Raw genomic sequence first — 17,282 nt, forward strand, 5'->3', positions numbered from 1 at the left:
TAAAAATATAAATAAATCAGTCAAAGAAGGACCTAGGAAACAACAATAACAGGTTCACTCATCTCATGAAGAAAGGTTCAGTCAGCATAGGAAGAGATTGGTTCATAATGAAGAAACTCAATTGACACTAGAAGAGCTTAGTTCATACTAAAGGATCTTGGTTGACACTAGAAGAGCTCAGTTCAAACTAAATTGCTTTGTCTGAACTACAACTCAGCAAGGTTCCTTCCAAGTAGATCTTCTATGGGTGCATCTACTTCATCTAAACTTATTTCTCTGCAAATATCTTCAATCCTTTCTTCAGTATATAGATTGTCATTTATCTATACTACCAATTCTTTTCTTCTTTTCATCAATTGAGAGATTTGATTCTTTAGTTTCTTGATTTGTTCCATGGCCACATGTAGAACAATATTTTAATTTTCAATGTATTTCTCTAGCTTGTACACTTCCATTGTCTCTGATCTTTTCTCTGAAGTTGCTAAACTTCTTATAAAAAACCTTTCTTGGATACCAACTATTTGAAATGTAATGATGACCGAGTGACTGAGGGGGGGTGGGGGGTGGGTGAATAAGGAACCACTTAAATTTTTTCATTCACTTAATCCTAGTTTATTATATTATCCAATCTACTTGCATGCATGGAACAAAAAGAAATAAAGTAACAACACTGTAACATAGTATTTGGTAATAGAAAAACCCTCCAATTAGAAGGTAAAACTAGGGTGGGGATGACACCTAGAATGCTTCACTACTATAGAAATTAAAGTTGGCTTGTTAGGGTGTACAATTGATCACTTATGGTGATCTACTTGGTTAACAGTAAGTAGGATTGTTAGGTCCTCTATATTAGAGGATTTGACCAATGTACCAATTAGGATGAATCAATGGATTAGTCTTTGCTATGTAACTTTGTTTGTTGAATAAGATCCTTTGATGTTAACTAATCACTTGACTATGATAGATGAGTCTCTGCCTTTCCTAAATACTTCTTGTAGCCTTCTAATTACTCCACTCTTTCATATTTTCTTCTATGTAATGCACTTCTATTCATTTATCTTCAGTATTCATCATTTGAATAGTCAAATTAATTTATATTTATATCCATCCAAATGCATTAATAAGTCAACTACAATAGCACTACAATAGTTTCAAAAATAATTACAAAGCCGGATCTGTATTGAGACTCAGGTCCAATAGCTTACTTCAGTGATATTGTAGACACTTAGGCAATACTATCAACTCAGCTAACTCTGGCACTTGGTTGATACTAGATGCTCAATCCATACCGATCACTCAGTAAGCTTAGCTGGCTCGGTTTACACTACTTTGCTTTCTTGGTTCTCATTCTGAAACAAGAATGCTAAACTAACCCAGTTTACAATAGAGCCTTGTAGATACAGTCTACTTGGTTGACACTACAACTTGGTAGATACTGTCAACTTGGTTGATACTACTCACTGCTTGTATTGTTAAATTGGTTCATACATGAGTTCGATTAACACACTTCTATCTGATAGCTTGACTGTTACTCTCTTCTCATGTTGACTAAGTGTTTTGACACTAATTGACAATCTATCTTGCCATAAGGTTGGCATTATCTTTTTCTGGTTTGACTACTATCTATGGATAAGAATAGAATAATAGGCAAGATTTATTTAGAGAGAATATAACCAACCAACATGTGGTTGCTTTGCTAGGCACATATGCATTCAAGTCAATGTTTTATTGCAACATAGTGAATGAATGAAAATAATGAAAGGATAGAATCACAAAAAAGAATTGGTTTTATGTATGTGGAGCAACTAATGTTTAGGGATAAGAATAGATGAGGAACAAAAAATGGGTTTTGGTAGATGTCCTTACGTTGAATGGGTGGAAACAAGAAGTTGGGTCTCAATTCTATGGAAGTCTGTGCATTGAGATCATGCGCTTTTAGAAAAATGCACCCGTATTAGACTTGGGTGCCCAATCCGACATTAAAAAAATAGGCACCCATTTTTTAAAAAATTGGGTGCCAATTTATTATTTTTAAAAAATGGGTACCCATGTTTGAAAAAAAAACAAAAAATTTAAAAATCAGCACCCATTTTGAAAAATTAAAAACGGGTTCCCATTTTTCAAAAATTGGGTGCACATTTTTTACTATTTTTACATTATTTTTTAATCATAGGTGATACCTAAATATAAAATAGTGAGGTTCACTAAAACTTTAATAACTTTTTATTTTATTATTTTTCTTAAATTAATTTATATGTCATCAATCTACATAAAATTCTTTTGAAGTTCTCAAAAAAAAATTAAAAAATTAAATTTTGATCAAATTATGCTATCTGTACATGAGAGGTTTTAGAATTTACCTTTTTAGTCAATTAAAAATTAATAATAAAAAAAAAATTCAATAAAATATTAAGGAAAAATATTATCATCAATCTTTGGTGTGGTAGGTAACTTGTTTTAAAATGATTTACAAAAAATCATTTATTTGTGTCAAAATATGTTGTACGTACACCAGTGTGGTATGTTCCTAAAAGAGGGATTTTGAAAAAGTAATTTTTAAAGATCCATACCAAAAAAAAATCTATCATATGGGTAGACAAATAAATTACATATTCAAAAAGTAGATTTTGAACACTACAATTTTTATTTTTGAAGTCTTTTTATATTCAATCTCTAAATGCCTCATATGTTGACATCAATTGACAAAAAATTTCAAAAATACGAAAACACTTCCACTTTTTTCTCGAAAGTGAGACCCAGCTTCTTGCACTTACCTGAATATCTAAAGAAACAATAATTTTGTTGAGTAGTTGTGAAGGTTATGGTGGAGGGCATGGAGATGAGACATAGTGGGGACTAGAAATAGCTAACTACTCCATTTTTTTGAGCACATTATTGTTATGGTCTGACAAGGTAACTTAATGTATAGCAATATTGGTGGTGGTGGAGCACATGGAGAACTACCTTAGGTTGGGCTAGAAATAATTAACTCCTCAATTTTCAGAGGTTCATTATCATTTGATAAAGCAATTTTTTTTGAGTAGTGATGGTGGTGGGGTAGGGCATGAAGAGCTGCCATAGTAGGAGCTGGAAGCAACTGACTACCTCAAATTTTTAAGGGCATTATTCTTGTTTGAAGGATTTGGGAGGTTATATCAAGCTGATACATGAGCCAGAAAACCGAAAAAAAGGATTGAGATTGTATGGAATGCATCATGGCAACCCATTTAAGGATGGGGTGATAACATACCATTAATTTCTTGTAGAGTGATGTATTCAAAGTCATATGCCATTTTGGAAATATGTAAGGATTGATTTTCACTCAATGACGACTCCTTCTTGCACATAGACCATTCAAACTAGAAGCTTTGACCAAGTGGCCCTTTCATTTAATTAAAACCCTAAGGAAATAAACATAGTGAATTAATATAAAAATTTTTATTAATATAAAAGAGCTCTTCATTTGAATTCTATCATTACTTAGTGGTGATATACCTATTAGTTTTTTGAAGAGGTGTAACTTTATAATGAAGGCCATCAATACAATCCCATGAAGGAAATGATACCCACAAAAGCAATACTCAAGGCTTTGGAAATACTTACGCAAATGGATAAGAATACCAAAATGTTAATGGTGGTTTTAGAAACCCCTTTATGAATAATTCACACCTTGGAAAAAATGGAAATAATACCCCTCCAAGACCTCCAAGATCATGCAATGAGGGATTAAGATTACCACCTATATGCCCACAACCTTCAAATCATAAAAGTGAAGTATACAATGAAGTTACTAGTGAAGATCTCATTAAATTCCAACAAGATGAGTATCTTCAAAAGATCATACTTAAGACATTAGAAAAAAATGGCGATCCACATTTTTCATACATCACGAGTAGAGGTTGGAAGATATCCCATGACTTTGATGTTTAATAAATAGTTCAAAAGAGAGAACCAACGAGAGAGGAGATCATAGAGAACTATGTACAAGATATAAAAATATAGCTATGCAAATGCAAATGGAAAAAGGAAAAGCCTAATACCTCCTTTGTTGAAACTATATGTGTTCCTCCCTTTGACAAAATTCTGTACATGATACTGTTAGAAAGTAAAGTCCACCAAGATAATTTAAAGTGGGGGAGGGGGGAGTGGGGTGTATAAATTATATGATCAATAAAACTTTAATCAACCTTAATAAACTTCAAACATGGGATCAATAACAACAATAATGATAAGAAGATACACACAAAATTATACTAGATATATTAACTACGGAAACCCTCAATCAGAGGGAAAACCCTAGTGGGGAAGGTACTCATAAAATGATGTACTAATATATAAGTTTCTTGTAAGAGGATGGAATCTATTAGGAGCCAATAAAATATATTTAGTACATATCAATCCCTGTTAGGAGACTTTGAATCCTAGTGGGGAAGGTACTCATAAAATGATGTACTAATATATAAGTTCCTTGTAAGAGAATGGACTCTATTAGGATCCAAAAAAATATATTCAGTACATATTAGTCCCTATTTGGAGAAGTTGTAGAAAGAATAGGGACCTACTATCCAAACAACTTTAGGAGTAAGACCATCGAACTCATTGTCCAGTTGGCCTTTGTGTTATTCATTTCAAAATAATAGAAATACAACTTATCTCACCAACTCAAACTCTTTCTCTATCCTCTTATTACATCAATACAACAACAAATTCTTCTTATATCTCTACCAAATCTCAAACTTAGCATCATAATGATCCCTTTTATTGCTTACTCACATTTACTAGTTTTTTATTTTACATTCCTAATTCACACTTACATATTTCATCATGAGGAAAATACTTTCCTTTATTCTATGTCTTGAAAATAATTCATTGAGTTAGCGTTGAGGTTTTCTCAATTAAAATTATAATAGGAATCCTTAGACTTAAGAACTCAATCTACCCTCTTGAATATTATTTCTAGATTAATCATGGTAGATGATAATGCAATGTTAAATTCCAAAATTACCAAAGAAGAAATAAAAAAATCTCTTTTCCCAATGCAACCCAACAAGGTTCCTAGACTTGATAGCTTCTAGGCAATATTCTTTCAAAAGTGTTGGATTTTTCTAGGTGATGACCTCTCGGAAGCCCTTAAAAGTAGAAAGAACTTGAGCAATCTCCTTAGAGAAATAAACCACACCTACTTCACCCTCATCCCAAAGAAATTAGAGGAAATCCATCCTGGGGACTTTATATTGATTTCTTTATATAACAATATTTCCAAGATACTCACCAAATCCCTCACTAACTGGCTCAAAATTATCCCCCTCGTTATCATATTTGAGGAAAAAACAAGCTTCATTATAGGAAGTTGACTATGGAAAATATCACTATCATTAAAGAACCCAACCACTCAATTAAAAACATTAAAACAAGTTATGTATGCTAGTTAAATTAGATATTCAAAAGGCATATGACAAAGTGCACTAGATATTCCTTTGCAAATGCATGGAGGTATTTGGTTTCTCTAAAAAATGGATTAACCTCATATTCAGTTGTATATCCTCTCCCAAAATCTCCATTTTATTCAATGGAGTTCTAGAAGTCTTTTTTATTGTGATTGAAGCCTTTGGAAGGTTGACCAAGGCCGCCCAAGAATAGGGACTCATTAAAGGAATTGAGGTAACATAAGGAATTCCCACCATAAATGTTCACTAGCTCACAAATGATACCATCTTTCCTAACCAATGCTCCATCAATCAAGAAAATAACTCAAATCCAACCTTGACTTATTTATGCAGCCTTAAGAAAGATAGTCAATATTGACAAGTCACAAATTTTATTTATCAATACAATTTAAATCATCAAGTTATTATATGTAATATTTGGGGTTTAATGAAGGGGCTTGACCTTGCAAATATTTGGGTACGCCTCTAGAGAAATGGATCAAGTCTAAAAATGTGTGGGACCAAGTCATTCAAAATGTGGATAGCAAAATAGATATCTAGAAATCTAGATGGCTCTCCAATGCTAGTCAACTGACCATGAATGGGTAAAAGCACAAACCTTTGTCACCCTTTTGTAAAGGAAAAGGCTAACAAAAGTATGACAGTTCACCTTCAATGACATAGACCTAGCATTATTATATTGAATTTGATAATAAAGAAAATTAATGAAATGTGTAGAAATGGATGAAGTTTATGGTTATAATTTTTAATAATTAATTGGAGTAAGAATTGATATATTTTTCTAATTTTTATAGATAAATTTTTAGCCGCTGAAAAACACTGAAAAATTAAGGGTCTAGTTCCCACCACTAAACTATATGGAAATAAACTTAATTCCCTTTGATTTTAGACTATGTTATAGATAACATATATAGCTAGAACAATCAAAAATAAAAATTGTCTTTAGACCTATATTTTCTCTTTTATAATGATTCAAATTTTAACTTGCTTGAAATCGATAGTTTTCATCTCCCACCACATTTTTCAAAACAAATCTATTCTAACTAGAAGAAAAATTATATATTCTTGAAGAGGATTCTTTCCTCTAGAACACCATATAACTTTTAACTTTTTAATATGATTTAATATTTTTTTCTTTCTCAAAATCATCATCTTTTAGAGTGTTAAAATAGGTGCTTGTAGAATTTATTAATTAAAATATAATATATCTAATTAAAACACTATTAAATCTATATGATAATATTGTTGACTTTGTCCTCTATAAAATGGTGTTTATATGTTATTAAAATAATATCATTAAAATTATGATTTCTTTAGTAACTAGATAGAAACTAGTATAAAACATGCATTTAATTGGCATTTCCAATTGGAAAAGTGTGACACTATATATAACTTAGCTATAATGAATTTATCTAGATCATATGTTTGAACAAAATTGGTTTTTAGATAGAAATACTCAAATTCAGTCATTTGGATAACTCAACCTGAAAGGTGACACAACTTTGTACTTTTACTTGAATAAATATATTCCTATTGTACAACACTCATATAAAATATCATGCCTCCCCTAACGTTCAAAGCTAAAGATAATCTTGAGGAAAAAATAAAATCCTCCATCTACCAAGATAACTCCCAAAAAGAGAAGCTAACTATCATTAAATGGGATAACATCTATAAACCTATTAAGAATTGGGGTGTAGGTATTAGAAAGCTCACGAGGAAATATAAATCCTTTGGAGCTCAACTTGCATGGAGACTCCACAAACAAAAAAATAGTAAGTGGATGAAAATTAGTTTCCACAAACATCTATCTCCAATTGATCCCTTGAGTATATTTAGAATAAAATATTCTCCTAGCAGCTCTCAAGTTTCCAACTTGATTCTATATAAAAGTCCCTTGATTGTGAATAATTTGTCAATACACTTCATTTTCATCCCATGTGCACATTGAAATAGAAAAACATGTTGAATGAGAAGAAAAGGCTTCCTATAATGCCCAGACTCATTCAGTGTCATCTCTTATGACACTGAAAAATGCACAAAATTTTTGGCCTATGTGACATCATACCAAGATTTTGTATCTCAGTGATTTGACTTATGATATCGTGCAAGCATGAAGATACACTATAGTTTTGGTTTGTGAACATTGAATGAAAAAAATAGGACTCCTACAACAACCAAATTCATTCAACGCTAGCTCCTACAATGTACGCAACTCAAAAGTATAGTGTATTTTTATAAAAATATTCCACACTTAGTAAAAGTATTCCTATCTTATCCAATTTGAAGGAGGGTTAAATTTTTTTAATGTGATGCATTTTTCATTACAACTACTCACGAATCTAGTGATATTGATCACATAGCTTAAACATTGCATATTCTATTACCTCATATATGAAAATTTTGTGTAGATCATTGCTGTTTAACTCGTATAATAACACTTAAATGTGGTTAGAAAGTGGAATTATCTACAAATTTTTCCTCTATAACTTTTTCCTGCCCGTTGCCTTCATCTCAATTCCATGCCCTCTTAGTCTTTGAGGGGATAGATCCTCCCCCACATTACCCGTTCACCTACTAGAGCCAACCCTTGTGTGTTCAGATTTGGAATTGGTTTTGTTCACTAAGTCCCAGAATGCTTACATCCTACATCAAGGGGAAAATCCTAGCCTAACAAAACCATGTGTCAGAGACCCCAAAGTTGAAGTGGCTAAGGGTCATTGTCGGATCCAAGATCCCAATGGACTCTAGAGAAAAACCCACATTTTCATCAAGGGCCACCAGACCTCTGATTTCATTATGAGAATCAGTGGTTGATTTGATTTCTTTAGGTTTTACCATGTGCCTTGTTCAAAAATTTTCCTCATTTTCACCTATAGTGGATATGGTGAGAAAATGGTTCTCGATGAGGTGGAAACTTACAGGTTCAATTTCTATCTTTACGATGGCTCGCTCCCTCTTTCTATTTAGATTCACTATGGAAAGAGATTATGATTTTTTCATGGTAGGTTCCTAGCACTTTGGCAAGCACTACTTGTTTCTTGTGAAATGGAAATCAGGGTTCAACCCAAAGAGTGATCTCTACAGATATGCCCTGGTCTAAATAAGATTACCCAGACTCCCTTGGGGTTCTAGGATGAGTGTGTGTTCACATGGATTGGAAACTCCTTTGGCCAGTTCATAAAAATGGATATAATGACTAGCACCAAGACTAAAGTAGGATTTTCCAAGTTTTGTGTGAATGTAGGTATGAACAAACCCTTTCCAACCATAATGGATCTAAAATCTAAATGGGTTACCTAGTTGCAACTATTAGTCTATTAGAATCCTACTCCCTTTTTTTCAAAAATGTAGTAAGTATGTCCATTTATTTGTAGATTGCTGGAAAGGTGAGAAACTCAAGAACAAAGTGTCCTCACAAAGTCTTTTGGTGGTTGAAAGATAAAAAATAGCTAAAATGGCTAACTAGTCCAAAAGACAAGAGAATATGGAACATATAAGTTTGATAGAAACTAGAGTGGGGGATTTACATGATCTAAATAAATCCCCTAGCAAAGAAGGTGAGAATTTTAGAACCCGTATGAAGGAGGATGTTGATGGGAAGGGTGAGGAGATAATATGTGATCAAACTAAAAAAAAAAGGATGTAGCTAAGCATGAAGATGGGGGTATTTTTGACAAGCAAGCCCTGCAACTAGCTCAACTTGGTGGAGAACTAATAAACCAAGAGATGGAGGTAGATGGTTTTCTTAGCCCTTGTAACTCATTCCTAAACATGGGGAATAACTCACCACTCAAAAAGAGGAACCTTGGTGTTCTCACGCCTAGGTATTATTGAAATACTTCCCCTACCTAAGAGGTTCCAAGTCTTGACTTCCTTAGTAATGAAGCTTAATGGACGGTCTTGAAGAGAACCCCTAGAGGAGGAAATAGGGCTTGTTTTGGGTCAACAATGAGAGTTGGGAGACATCTGATAATGAACATCCGCTAGAAGGAAAAAAGAGAGGATATAGCATAGGGAAACAAAAATCCCTGAAGGAAACCCAAAATTATAAGATATGAAGATCATATCCTAGAATGTGAGAGGGCTTAATAGCCCTAGGAAGCAATATGAAATTAAAAAAAAGATTAAAATTAATATTGATATGATTCTTTTGTAGGAAGTGAAAATGACAGAGTAGGTTTTCTCTAGAATGACCACTTACATTTCGCAAGGTGCTAAATTTTCTTATAGTAGTGCTAATGGAGCTTTTGGTGGCATTACTACATTGTAGAACCCTGATAAGGTGGTGGGATTGGTTATCCTCCTTAATACACATTTTATGGTCATGAGTTTCACCTCTCATGCTAGTAGTTGGAACCTATTTAATTTCTATGCTCCCAACACATGAAATGGTAGACTGGTTGTCTGCGATGAGGCTACTATATGGGCTAATACTATGAGATAGAAAATTATTTTATGCATGGGGGATTTTAATACCCTACTCTACCCTTTAGAGAAAATGGGGGGCCTTGGATGATTTTTATGATACCATGCATGACTTGGAGGGCTTCCTTGAAGGAATGACTTAATTTATATTGATCTTCAGGGTTCTTCTTTCACTTGGTTTAAAAATAGATTGTGGAAAAATTTGATCCAAGTAAGGCTTGACAGGGCCCTTATCTCTTCTGGCTAAGACATTCTACAACATACATCCTTAATGGTGGATCTAAGGACTATATCATATCACTCTATGTTGTTATTCTCATGGATGTAGAGTCATTATAATAAAAGAAAGCTCTTCAAGGATGAGATCATGTGGCACTCGCACATAGAGTTCAGAGACTATGTTGGACAATGGTGGAAGGATCTGGTTGAAGGAACAACTATGTTTCATATTGCCAGAAAACTTGATAGAATCTGAAAATAGGTGAGAGGATGGAGCAAATATTTATTTAGGAACATTTCCAAAGAAAATAAGTCTACTAAAAAGAAGTTGGAATCTCTAAAAAATCAAATTACAAAAGGCAATGCTAATACTAAGCACCGCCAAGATGACAGGGAGTGTTGGGACAAGTAGAAGACCCTTTTGAATTGGGAAGAAATCTTCTAGAAATAAAGATCCAGGGTGTAGTGGTTGGAGGAGGGTGACCAAAATACAACCATATTCCATAGATCGGTGTCAAGTAGGAAATAGAGAAACACCATAAACCTATTGGTGGATGATAGTGGTCAAGAGATAAAATAAGTGGAGGAGATAGAAGATAAAGCCAATAACTATTTCCACAAAATCTACAACCCCCGTGTTGTCCAAGTTAGCAGTAACATGTAAAATTATATTTTGAGGTCATTTTATCCAGTGGTGAACGAATGGATGACTGAGGAAATGACTGGTAAGGTTAAAGAGGAGGAAATTAGAAAGGCTATGTTCAACATGAATTAGTACAAAGCCCCTGGTCCTAATGGGTTTCCCCCAAATTTTTAAAGAAATTTTGGGATATTTTTAAGTACGATGTGGTCAAGACTGCTAGGGACTTTTTTTAAATGGGAGAACTATTAAACGAACTCAATCAAACTTTCATTATTTTTGTCCCTAAGATGGAATATAAATTATTTTTCTTTTGTTAGAGGGAATCCATCAAGTTGCTCAATGTGGACTTCTTCTTCAAGTTCTCCATTTAGAAAGGCTGACTTGACATCCATTTCATAAACCTTGAAATTCTTGCTTGCTGCAAAAGCCAAGAACATGCTTACTACTTCCATTCTTTCCACAGGTGAATACATCTCTTCATATTCTATTCCTTCTTGCTATGAATAACCTTTATAAACAAGTTTGGCCTTGTTTTTGACAAATTCTCCTTGGTCATTCATTGTATTTCTGAATACCCATTTGGTTCCTATAAATTTTTTGTCTTTAGGTCTAGGAACTAATTCCCATGTTTCATTCTTCACAATTTGATCTAGTTCTTCTTTCATTGCTTGCATCTAGGAATCATCCTTGCATGCCTCATCTGTTTTCTTAGGTTCCACTTGAGAAATAAAAGATAATTCCTTATTTACCTTATTCCTTGTCATCACATCTTTATCCTTGCTCCCAATTATCTACTCTGGAGGGTGATTTTTTGTCACGTTTCTGCTAGAAGTAGGAGTTGATATCTCAACTCTTATTTCTTCTCTAGGTCCAAATCTTTGTTCTCTTCTATGCTTAATAGATACATCATTCTAAACGATATTGTTAGTCTAAAAAAGAACTTCAACATTCTGTCTAACAATTCTAGAATTATCCTCTTCTTCATCAGAAGTATAATCTACCATCTTCTCTTTAGTACCAAAGTTTTCATTAATCCTTACATTTGTGCACTCAACGGTTGTCTTAGTTCTATAGTTAAAACACCTAGATGCTTTACTTTGCAATGAGTAACCAAGAAAAATAAATTCATCACTTCTAGGATCAAACTTACCAATATCATCATATCTCTTTATGTAACACTTATAAATATTCCAAAATACTTGACTGATGGTGAATGACCAAACCATAACTCATAGGGTGTCTTGCTCATACCTTTTCATATCTGTACTCTATTTAGAGTATATACAATAGTGTTAACTACTTCTCTATAAAAAATTTTGTGACATTATTCTCAAATAACATCACTCTTGTTGCTTCTGCTACTGACTTGTTCCCTATTTCAGCAATCCCATTCTATTTAGGAGTCATCAAATCAATTCTTTCTTCTTCACTCGGCAAATCTTCAATTTGAATCTCATTCTACAAATCATTATTGGTCTCAATGATAACTACCACATTTTCTTGGTTAGCCTTTGGATCAACAATAGTTACCAAATCTATCTCTTCAACTACTTCCTCTTTCTTAGCCAATTCAAGATCATTGTCTTTATCATCATAATCATTCAAGAATCTTTCCATACTTTCTTTAGATTCTCCATCTTCATAAAAAAGAAAACTCTTTCTAGATTTTATTACTCTCTTAGGGCATGTAGATGCATAATGACCAAACTCATTACATGTCCAACAAGAAAATTTTTACATACCTTCCTTGATCTTCATGTCTTCTTTGGATCTGAATCTATGTTGTGCGTCCATTCAGAAACTCAATGCTCAATTTTGTAAACAATTTTGATAACTCACCAAGAATCTCCATCTTCTGGGTGTTGAAATTTTCTCCATCTAACTTAGGACTATTCTTTCTGAAATAACTCACCGTGGATCTCCCAAAGCTATTAAGCTTTTCCTTTAAGGACCTCAGCCTCTAATACAAATTGTTAGAATATATAGTCCACTGATATAACTGAGGGGAGGCAGGGGGGGGGGGGGGGAGGGGGGTTTTGAATTAGTTATCCAACTATTTTCACAATCATTAACCTTTAAAAAACTTAACCATGTGAGTAATATAAACTAAAACCACAACAAGATACTCTTACACAATTAACACTAGATATGTTAACTATGGAAACACTTGATCAGAGGGAAAACACTAGTGGGGATGGTACCCACAAGATGATGTACTAATATAAATATTCCTTGCTAGAGGATAGACCTTATTAGGAGTCTGTTACAACATTAATTACACGCGAGTCCCTATTAGGAGACTTTGAATCCCTGTTAGGAGATTCCAACCCTATTAGGAGTTGTGGAAGATAGCTAGACCCACTACCCAAACAATTTCAAGATTAAGATAAATGAAGCCACTATCCAAATGATCTTTGTATTATTCCCTATATAATAAGAGAATTGAAATGTACTTCCTTCCTCTATCTCTATCCTATCAACCAAACTTTTTCTCCTTTAGATCATGTAACTAGATCTCATACTACACATCTAATGATGCCTTGGATTGGCTATACACATTTGGTAAGCATTTAGAAACTCAATGCTCAATTTTGTAAACAATTCTGATAACTCACCAAGAATCTCCATCTTCTGGGTGTTGAAATTTTCTCCATTTGACTTAGGACTATTCCTTATGAAATAACTCATTGCGGATCTCCCAAAGTTGTTAAGCTTTTCCTTCAAGGACCTGAGGCTCTGATACCAATTGTTAGAATATATAGTCCACTGATATAAGTTATCCAACTATTTTCACAATCATTAACCTTAAAAAAACTTAACCAGGTGAGTAACATAAACTAAAACCACAACAAGATACTCATACACAATTAACACCAAATATGTTAACTATGTAAACCCTTGATCAGAGGTAAAACCCTGGTGGGAATGGTACCCACAAGATGATGTACTAATATAAATATTCCTTGTTAGAGGATAGACCCTATTAGGTGTTTTTTATAACATTAAGTATATATGAGGCCCTATTAGGAGACTTTGAATCCCTGTTAGGAGATTCCAACCCTATTAGGAGTTATGGAAGACTGCTAGACCCACTACCCAAACAATTTCAAGATTAAGATCAATAAAGCAACTATCCAAATGATATTTGTATTATTCCTTGTATAATAAGAGAACCAAAATGTACTTCCTTCCTTTGTATCTATTCTATCAACTAGACTTATGCTCCTTTAGATCTTGTAACTAGATCTCATACTATGAATCTACTACACACATTTGGTAAGCATTTTGCTCCCTCTCCCACTATGCACTAATAATTTGCATTCCACTTCATCCTCTTCTTCAAGACACATTAAAAATAAGGAAAAAAACATTTGTTTATAGTATATCTTCATAATAATTCCTTCAGTCAACCTTGAGGCTTTCCTAATTAATTAAAATAAGATAATTAGTTAATTCACAATTGCAATAGCATTGTCGGCTCATAGTCTATACAAAAATTCACATGTGTGAAACCACTTCTTGAAAAAATGATAGCATCATCATACTACTGTCCTCTACCACTATGTAACTACACATCTCTTCATTACATCTCAGATGAAAGATAGTGATAGATCATCAGAACTCTATTTTCCAATGCTCTATTTTTGCACTGCTTCTAGTAAATCAAGTGTAACTCCCATACACCATTGAATTAGACTTAGTCCTCTTAACCACATCATTAGGAAAACCTCAAGAAAATTTCCTCCACTATGCATTATCTAAAAATTCCTCAGCCTCTGCACATCATAAGGTTATTGACTACTATTCTTCTAGTCTTTATAGAATTATTGCTATGTTGACATCAATGACAAATATAGTCACAAATTCAACAAGTCAATAGTCCTCAATGCTCAAGATACTCCCCCAATGTAGTATCATTAGCATTCATGCTAAGAGGTTTCTAAGAAATGCATAAATTTGTAGAAAAGTAAAGTGTATTTTTTTAACACTGATGCTAGTCTGAGAGAAAAGGTGACTGAAATTCTGGAATGCTAAGAGGCATTTCTCCAAGATACAAGTATCTTGGTCTACCACTTATAGTTGAAGAAGTCTCTAATCAATATTGGAATGGCCTAGTTGAATGCTTCTAGAGAAAGCTAGCGGGTTGGAAAGGAAAGATTCTAAGTAGCAAAGGGAAACTCTAGCTTCTCTAAGCTTCTTTTTAGGGCATCCCAGTGTACTTAATCTCTATCTTTAAGCTCCCTAGTAGATTTAGAGATATTCTTGAAAAAATTCAATGTAATTTCTTATGGTCTAGCACTGAAGAGAACTCTCAGATGAGCTTGGTGAGATGGGAAAAAGTCTGTCACCCTAAGGCCCTTGGAGGTTTGAATATAAGAAGGATAGGATATATGAATAAGGCCCTCCGAAAAATGATTGGCTATAGATTTTTGAATTCCTTAGGAAGTTGGTGTAACATTGCGATGGCCAAGTACCTAGGAGTAGAACTATTCCATCACTTCCTTTGGACCCATGCTTTCCCCTTGGGTTCTAAAATTTGGGACAATGTGGTGCACACCTGGGAATTTCTTAAGATGGGTTGTCACTAGATTGTGGGGAATGGAAACACCATTAATTTTTAGGAAGACCAATGGCTCCAAGACAACCCCCTCATAAACACTAGGTTCCTACCCTTGTGTGAGACTTGTACTTGAGATTATAGTTCTCTAACTCAAAGCTATATCACCTCGGATCATCAATGGATTAAAATTTAAAAGTAAGAGCTTATTGCAGCATGCCTTGCCTTGGAACTACAAAACCTCCTTTAGAGTTATAGGATCCCTTTCACCCTAGTGGATGACTTCTTAGTCTAGAAACTTACCCCCTTAGGTGATTTCATGGTGAAGTCAACTTATCTTTGTTATCTTTGGGAGGGTGGCCCAGGGAGATTGGAGAAACATGTGGCACCCTTGGATCCTACCAAAGATAAAAAAAGATTTGGTGGAAATCCTTACATGGGTTTATCCTGATGGTGGATAGCCTTAAAAGGAGAGGATGTCAACTAGCTAACTATTGTGTCTTTTTAGGATACAAAATCTATTCCACACCTTCTTATCCACTTCCCTTTTGCCTTAGATGTATGGGGGGTTGGGGGGGGGGGGGGGGGGGGGGGGGGTCCCTTGCCTTATGGGAGGTCTAGTGGTGTGCTAATGAAATCCTACAATAATTTGTTCACTCAGACAGTCCATCTTTCCACCTATATCTTCAAAATTTATGGACAATAATCCCATTGTATGTTTCTTGGAAAATGTGGAAGGTGCAGAATAAAAAAAGCTTTAGAGAAAAAACCACTACCTATTTGGTGGTGACCCGGTAGGTTATTATACATATAAAAGAATGTAGTGGGATCTTGCAGTGGAAGCCCCCCCCCCCCCCCCCCCCCCCCCCCCCCACCTCCCGAATCCTGTAGAAAAATTTGATAATAAGTGGGTGTTTTCTTGGGACTTAGGCCCAATGGTGACACAATTTGACAACTCCAAAGCTATGGCTAGGAGTAGAATAGTGTGGCAGCACCCCCCTCCCCCAATTATTCTTTTATAAAACTCAATTTTGATAGTTTTACCATGGTGGGTACTAGTACTTTTCCTAGGGGTTTCTTCTACAATTGTATGGAGAAAATTGTGGTTACCTATACTAGGAATTTTAGAGGGTGCTCAAACAATGAAGAGGAAGCCTTGGCACTTCTATGGGGAATGTGATTTTCTAGAACAAGAGGAATGTACAGTTTCATAATAGATGAAGATAATTACACCATTGTCTCTCTCAAGGATACTATATTTATTCTAAAGACTACCTATTCCATCATTAAATACACTTGAATTGTCAATCTAGGGATGTAGGACTTGAAATGGTTGAGCACGATATGTGCACTAAGTTCCTTTAAGAGTCTTAACACCTATGTTGCAGGAAAGCAACATGCATGAAAATAATCTATACTACTATTAAAAAATAGTAAACACACTTGGGATAGAAATAGATAATTATAAAAAGGTTTGGAAAATAAACCTAAACTAGTTAACAACTCAAAACATCTACCATGATCATTTTCTGTAAGTGATGCAGGAACTTTCACAGTAACAACACTGCAAGACTAATATAGTAAATCTATCTTGAAAATAGAAAATTGTAAAGAATGAATCTACTCTACCTAAATATATTCCACCTCCCAAGTGGGCACCCTAGGTTGGTTTCAAATAACTATGAACACAACAAGTATTCCGAAATCACTCTTTCATTAAAATCCTTCTTTGATTACATTAAATAAATAATTCATGAAGAACAGAAAAAGAGTAACTTCTAAATCTTAAACCAGCATTGTCTATATTCTCATTAGCTTACTAAGATGATTGAAATCCATTATATAGAGGATTGGATACTTATTAAAATTATGATATAAAAGTCTTGAAAAAACATCGCCAGAAAAGAAGGCAGAAGATAAACCATGACATAGTACATTTATTACTAAGTAGTAGAATAACAACTTGTAGGGAATATAGAAACTCGTG

Source organism: Cupressus sempervirens, chromosome 9 (genome assembly GCF_028749045.1).
Source record: "Cupressus sempervirens isolate cs-2001-9-10 chromosome 9, ASM2874904v1, whole genome shotgun sequence".
Lineage (NCBI taxonomy): Eukaryota > Viridiplantae > Streptophyta > Pinopsida > Cupressales > Cupressaceae > Cupressus > Cupressus sempervirens.